This window comes from Prionailurus bengalensis, chromosome A1 (assembly GCF_016509475.1).
Source record: "Prionailurus bengalensis isolate Pbe53 chromosome A1, Fcat_Pben_1.1_paternal_pri, whole genome shotgun sequence".
NCBI lineage: Eukaryota > Metazoa > Chordata > Mammalia > Carnivora > Felidae > Prionailurus > Prionailurus bengalensis.
Window position 1 is genome coordinate 81,153,408 of NC_057343.1, and position 7,770 is coordinate 81,161,177.

Consider the following 7,770-nt stretch of genomic DNA (forward strand, 5'->3'; position numbering starts at 1 on the left):
ATGCCACGAGCCTGCCCTCACAGAGACACAAACCCTCCTCGACCGGCCCGTGCAGTACCTGACAGATTATGGAATAATTCTCATTGTTCTCACTTGTCTGAGAATAAAAACATTTTATTCTGAAAGTAAGGTGGCAATACACTATCATCTGATCTTTTGATGAAGCAAAGAAAAGCTGATTGATTTTTAGATAATGAACTTGCCGTTAAGTCTCGATTTGGATCCCGTGTGTTTAACTGCCTAGTACCATTTGGCACGTCCCCCACTCCGTGTTGTGTTGGTATGTCACCCACAGGACACGGCACTTCCCAGGTCCAGTCCACATAGAGGCTGCTGCTGATTGTTCACAAGAAAAAGAAAGTCTGAGCATAGTCTTTGGCTCACAACTCTCCCTTCCCTCCCAGGATGATCCACAGTCTGTCTCTTTGTGCTTGTTTCTAGGTTGCAAGTAAATAGATTTTATTTATTTATTTTTTATTTATTTTTTATTTTTTTTTCAACGTTTATTTATTTTTGGGACAGAGAGAGACAGAGCATGAATGGGGGAGGGGCAGAGAGAGAGGGAGACACAGAATCGGAAACAGGCTCCAGGCTCTGAGCCATCAGCCCAGAGCCTGACGCGGGGCTCGAACTCCCGGACCGCGAGATCGTGACCTGGCTGAAGTCGGATGCTTAACTGACTGTGCCACCCAGGCGCCCCAGTAAATAGATTTTAAAAACGAACCTCAGGGGCGCCTGGGTGGCACAGTCGGTTAAGCGTCCGACTTCAGCCAGGTCACGATCTCGCGGTCCGGGAGTTCGAGCCCCGCGTCAGGCTCTGGGCTGATGGCTCAGAGCCTGGAGCCTGTTTCCGATTCTGTGTCTCCCTCTCTCTCTGCCCCTCCCCCATTCATGCTCTGTCTCTCTCTGTCCCAAAAATAAATAAACGTTGAAAAAAAAATAAAAACGAACCTCAATCTCTTGCTTTCCCAGACTGATTTTAGAAATTAAATGCAGGCGCGTAGAATAAATTCCCCCCAGAGTGGCTTTCCGGAGTGCGGCTAGCAGTAGAATGAGCACGTTTACGTCTTCAGGTCTGTGAACATCTCTGCAAGTGGGAGGAGGGCTCCAGAGCAATTGGCCAGGTGTGGGGCCGGGGGCCGGGGGGGTGGGGGGCAGTTCCTGGGGACACTGGGTGTGGTGTGGCCTGGGACCTTGGTGGCCCATGGGTGGGGTGTGCGGGATGATGACGAGGGGACGGAGGTGGGGCCGGCCTTTCCTCTGGCCCCACCCATCCCAGTGTGTCAGCCTGCCTGAGAGCGGCACGAAATCGGTCCTTCGGGATGAGCCGGGAACCAGCTTCCCCCAAGCAGTGGCAGGTGCCGCTGTGATCCGTGAAACGGTGCACACCCAGGTACACGGAGGTACATGGCAGCAAAACTGCTACAGTCTTCAGACAAAGCTCTGTCCTCAGCTGGGAGAGAGAGGATGGGCAAGAGGCAGAAAGCCAGCCCCCGAGATGCCCATGTCCTGATCCCCAGAACCTGCGCATGTGTGAGTCGCTTTGCAGATGTGACACACTCGGGGTCCTGGAGGCCGGCCCAGCTGGTGACCCGGGTCCTGAGAAGTGGGCCCTCGCTGCAGCGGTAGGAGGGAGGTGAGCCTGGGAAGGCGGAGGAGGCATTGTGGAGTGGCCATGAGCCCAGGAGCGAGCGCTCCTAGAAGCTGGATAAAGGCAAGGAATGGAGTCTCCCCGACACCTTCACTGTGCCCCCCACCCACCGGCAGAACTAACACATCTGTGCTGTATCATGCCGCTGAGTGCGTGGTGCTTTGTCACGGTGGCAGCAGAAAGCGGAGACGGGGCTGCTGTGAGCCTTCGTCTAGGACCGCGGGGTAGCAAGAGTGCTGCTGGTTACAGACACTCCAGCACCCTAGGGATGTTGTTAGGACCGCACAGCCTGTGCCCACAGCAGACCACCTGTATCAGGGCGTGCAGGCTGCTGCCAGCCGAGCCTCACAGTCAGGAGCAGGTAGATAGAGGCAGGCAGGGGGCTCTGGGCACCCACGAGGTGAGTGGTCATGGTTCATGGTGAGCACAGCACAGTTGCAGGCTTCCTCTTGTCCTTCAGCCTTGGGGGTGCAGGTGTAGACAAGATGGAGAACTGGAGTAAGCAGGCTTGTAGTTTAGCCAATGGAGCATGCTGAGAGGGGAGGGGAGAAGGGTTAAGGGTGTCTAGAGGGAAGTTCTAGTAGGAGGACCTTGGAAAGTAAGCTGGGTGAAGAGACACAGAGGACACAGGGGTGGGGATGGGAGAAGTGAGGGGTCAGCTCAAAGGGGAGAGGTGGGAGGCCAAGTGTGCAAAGCAGAGGTGACTGGTTTTGGCAAGGTCAAGAACAAGACCACGGTGCTGGCTTCCTGGGTGGGTTTAGGCTAGAAACAGGCTTCTCTTAGTGCAGGGTCTTGCTGGCAGCACTGTGAAATCTGCCTCCAGGACTTCACCACTTAAGGATCATGCAGCTTTGTGTCTGGTCATGTGGTTCCAACTGACAAGACTTGTCTTTCTGAGTAGCTTGGAGGGTGGGATACCACCCACGGCCACGAATCTGTCTCGTGGGTGCAGTGACGTGATGACTTCCATTTCTGGGTAAATTGGCTCTTGGTACCAAAAAGGGAGAAAAACCCTCCACCTTTTGGGCATGCATTTTCTCACCCAAACACTTCGCAAAGCCCTGTCTGCAGCCAACACAAGGACAATGGTTGCTCCCGCTGCTTCTGTCCTGTGGAAGAGATGGTAGGAAATTAGTATAATTTCTTCCTCAAGTGTTTGGTCAGATTCACCAGTAAACCCGTCTGGGTCTGGGGTCTGGTGCTTTCTGTCTTGGAACATTATTGTCTGTTTCTTCTTATGTGAGTTTTGGCAAATTGTATCTTTCAAGGAGTTGGTCTGTTTCACACAAATTATCAAATTCGTAGGTGTAAAGTTGTTCAGTTTTCCTCTTTTATCCTTCTAATGCCTGTGGGATCTGTAGTGATGTCCCAGCTTTCATTTCTGATGTTAGTAACTTGCCTTTTTTAAACCTATTTTTTGAAACCCTCTCAAACTAACAGCAAAGTTGCAAGTTATGGTACAAAAGTTTTTTTTCGCTACTGAACCATTTCAGAATAAATTGCTGACATCATGCCCTTCTCCCATATGTTCTAATGCATGTTTCCAGTAAACAAAGATATTCTCTTACATAATCACAATCCAACTCTCAATATTAGGAAATTAATATTGACTTTACCATCTAATCCTTGGACCCCATTCAAATTTTGCCAATTCTCCTACTAATGCCCTTCGTATTCAAAGGGTCTGGTTCAGCTCATCTTACATTTAGCTGTCAGGTCCCTTTCATCTTCTTCAGTCTGGAACATTCCTCAGGCTTCCTTGGGCTATCACAGAAAAGTCACTGTAGAAGATTACAGGGCAGTTGCTTAGTAGAAATTTCCTTATATGGGGTTCATCTGATAATGTGTTTTTTTGTTGTTTTTTTGGTGGGGGGAGAGCACAAGTAGGGGAGGGGCAGAGAGAGGGGGACAGAGGATGTGAAGCGGGCTCCGTGCTGACAGCAGTGAGCCTGATGTGGGGCTCGAACTCACGAACCGTGAGATCATGACCTGAGCCCAAGTCGGACGCTCAACCTGCTGAGCCACCCAGGTGCCCCATGATGCTTCATTGTGAATACATGCATCTTAGCATGGACATCAGAGAGGCAGTGCTGTGTCTAATCCTCGCATGTATCAGGTGTCATGGCCCCCATTGCTAGTGGGGCCATCTTTATCACTGTTACGATGCTGTTACCATGACATCTCTCAGTCTTATCCGCTGTATGTCACTCTTTTCTGCTTGATTACAATCTCATGTGTGGGTACTTTGAAATTAGGTAAGTGTCCTGATTAAACTTCCTGTTTACATATTCACTCACTCAGTCATATCCGTATGGACTCATGATCCAGTGGTTTAATGGGCTGCTGTCTGTTAACTACCATTATTTATTGTGATGTTTGAATCCTTTCAAGTTTGGCCAGAGGAAGCCCCTCCAAGGGGCTCCCCTGTCTCTGGCATGTCACTGTCATTCTTCAAGAACTTTTCTGCTTTCTGACACAACGCAATTTTCCAGGTCATCTGGTGCCTTCTTTGCCCCAGCCTTGGGGTCAGCCATTCCTCCCAGGAGTACTGGCTCTGTTTGGTGGGGCCTCCCTTGTTCTGAAACCCAAGTGCCAGTTTTGGGCTGGGAGAGGGGGCAGGGGCCTCGGAGGAGGCTGCTAGAGTATCCCCTGCACGCCAGCCACCACCCCCAGCCACGGAGACCCACTGGGCTCCATGAGCTGACCAGCCCCTCCCAGGGCCCTGGCGTCCTCCCCCGTAGGATCGGTGCCCTGCCCATCACCTCCACTCTGCTTGTGCAGTACCGCACAGTCCTCCTTCCCCTTCTTTCCTGGTTGAGTTTTTAAAAACCTGTTTCTCTATTCTGCTTCAAATGAATCCCCAAATGTTGCTTTACTGAGCCGTTTGTTGTGGCCGCGGCCATGGGTTACAGACATACATCATTTCTCCCCGAGCCTTTCAAAGGGCCCATCACTATGGCAACCACAGTACAGAAAATTGCTTTGTCTCCTTAAATACCCTTCAGAAAAAGGTCATTCGGTGCTAATGTTTTCCAACTAAAACCAGCAATGTAAGCAGAGCTCAGAACATCGTCACCGCGTGTTCTTCCGCGTGTGCGTGTTTTTAGTTGTGTGATTTCAGGAAACTCTCAAATGAGGACTAAATCTGGAGAGTGGAAAGAGTTCTAATGCTGCAGTGTGTGTGCTCCTGACTGTAATTGGGAGGCAGATGTTTATTTTGGTCCCCGTGGTTGCAGGGCAAGCTTTCCTGGCTCCCAATGGTGATGTTTTCCCGTCTCTCTGTTCCGGGTGTGGGTTGGGACTGTGGGGGGCACCTGCTGATCTCCACATAGCGGCCCGCTGGGCCCAGGCACACAGACTCACCAGCTTGGGGGTCATAGCAGAGCCTGGGGTGGACCAGACAATGGGACACATTTTTGTTTTTGTCTTCCACTCGACCTCAAGATTTTTATATAATCTCTCATTACCTGGGAGGCTTTATTTCTTGGAATAAAAACCACTTGGGCTGTGTTCTGGTCCCCGGCAATTTCACCCCTTGTGGCTTGCAGGGGAAGAAGTGAACACACGGGTGCCTAGGTCTCAATGCTCACTTCTCTCCAGATGACCTGAGAAGTTGCGTGTCTGCGCCTGTGCCTCCTCTTCCTCAAGAATTACCCCCCATCGGGGCACCCGGGGGAGCTCAGTCAGTTGGGTGGCCGACTCTTGATCTCGGCTCAGGTCACGATCTCATGGTGTGTGGGGTCGAGGCCTGTATTGGGCTCTGCACTGACAGCACGGAGCCTGGTTGGGAGTCTCTATCTCTATCCCTCCCCTACTCACGCGTGCTCTCTCTCAAATAAATAAATCAATCTTAAAAGAAAATTACCCTTCATCAAATTTACACATAAGCACATTCTAACATGCAAATAATGCTTTGTAGTTTACAATCAAAAACACGTGTGCACACACACTATTGAATCGTTTAAAAGTACCTCAGTATCTCCTAGGAACAAGGGTATTACTCAGCCTCACAGAGCTATTGTTACCCCCAAGAAATCATGGAGGCCCCATATTCCCATTTGCCCAATTGTCTCCCAAATGTCTTGGACATATTTTTTTTCAATCTAGGAACTATTAAAGACCACACATTGCAGTAGTTTATAATGTCTCCCTAATTTCCTTTAATTCACAACAGTATTCATGGCCTTTTTTTTTTTTAAGTTTGTTTATTTATTTGGAGAGAGAGAGAGAGAGGGAGAGAGAAAATCCAAGCAGGCTTCGAGCTATCAGTGCGGAGCCTGACGTGGGGCTTGAAATCATGAGCTGTGAGATTACGACCTGAGCCAAAACCAAGAGTCACTCGGTCCCCCCACGGCCCCTTTTTTCTCTTTTAGTACCTCAGCACCTTGGAGTCCAGGTGAGTTGTGTCACGTGACTTCCACGGTACAGATTGTCTGGCTTTTTCCTCGTGGGTCGATTCAGGTCAGACCTTTCAGTGTGGCCACTGCAGAGGTGACAGGTGCGGTGTTCTTCCTGCTTCGCTGGAGCAGGAGAACATACGATTCATTGAACCACGTGGTTGAGAGGACTACCGGCCCCGTCACGCATGAATAACTTTGTCCTTTCGGAAGTGGGCGAGAAGCCTGGGGGATGATAAATTGAAGCGGTGAGAGTGTCTGTTCCCCAAGGACCTTTATCCAGTGACTTCTGCTTCTGTCAAGTGTGGGTGCAGGACGGTGACACTCCAGCTCTGTCACACCTGCCACGTTTATTAACCGGCTTGCTTTTGTGAAGAAGAATTTCTCTCTCTAGCCTTTGGAAAATAATTCGCTGTAGATTCAACTATTCTTTTGAATCCAACGTATTATAATCGATTACCATCATAATTCTTTTTGAAGATCAAATTGTTCCAAGTCTGGCCCGCAGGAGCCTCTCGATCAGGTTCTTGTATCTTTCTGACACACCTCATTTGTCTCTAAGTACTTGTCTGCCTTCTGACAAGAGATGGTCCAAGCTCACTCGGTTTTTTCTCTGCCTAAGGCCCGGAATGACCTGACTTTCTTAAGAAGCCATGATTTCTTTTCGTGAGGAGTGACATTTATAAACCATGACCCGGGGAGAGGGTATGCCTGTCGCTACGGGGGCGTCACTGCCTGTGGCCCTTGGAGTGGACAGAACCAGGAGTCCCATATTCACACTCACGCTCCAGCTCAGGTCCAACAGCACAGGGTTGTCCATATCTGTGTTCCCCTTCTCTTGCGGTGAGACCTGGCTTTCCCAAAGAGTAATATATTTCGACTCCTTGCTCCGTGCTATAGCACTCCCAAATTCACTTCAGAATCATTACACCAACAGCACTGGCGAAAGCAAACTTAAGAAAAACTCAAGATTTCTTTGCAGTGATTTTTGTCCTTAGAATGCATTGCACAAGGTGTGAATAGTCTGAGAACTTGTAGTCAGTAGTTCAGTTCTTAGTTAACCTTTTTTTTTTTTTTAAATTTTAGAGAGAAAGCACAGAGTGGGGGAGAGGGGCAGAGGGAAACAGAGAATCTTAAGCTCCACACTCAGCACAGAGCCCGACATGGGGCTCGATCTTACGACCCTGAGATCTTGACCTGAGCTGAAATCAAGACTCAGACACTCAGCTGACTGAGCCACCCAGGTGCCCCAGTGAACCTTCTCTGGTATACGAAATTGGCACACTATATACACTCTTTTGTGTTTTCCTTATTGAACTTAATACATGTCCTGGAACTCACCCTACATGAGTTTACAATATTTTCCTGTTTGTAGCTGCATAATACATCATGTGGCTATGCTACAGATTATATAGCTGGTTGCTTGTAGATGGGCACTTAGGTAATTATATATTACAATTAGAAATACCATCAATATGGATAACCTTGTGTGTGTGTTTGTGAAGATGTAGTTCTTAGGGCTGGTTCCTGCAGGTGGGATTTCTGGGTGAAGGGGTAAGTGCACGGTGTTCTTAGGTATGACTATAGGCGTGACTGCAGGCACCAGCAATGCCCACAGTGCCTGCTTTGCCAGCAGGGTGTGTGGTCACACTTTTGAGGTTTTGTCCACACAATATGGGGATATGGTATCCCAGTGCATCTGGGATTTAATTCTGCATTCTT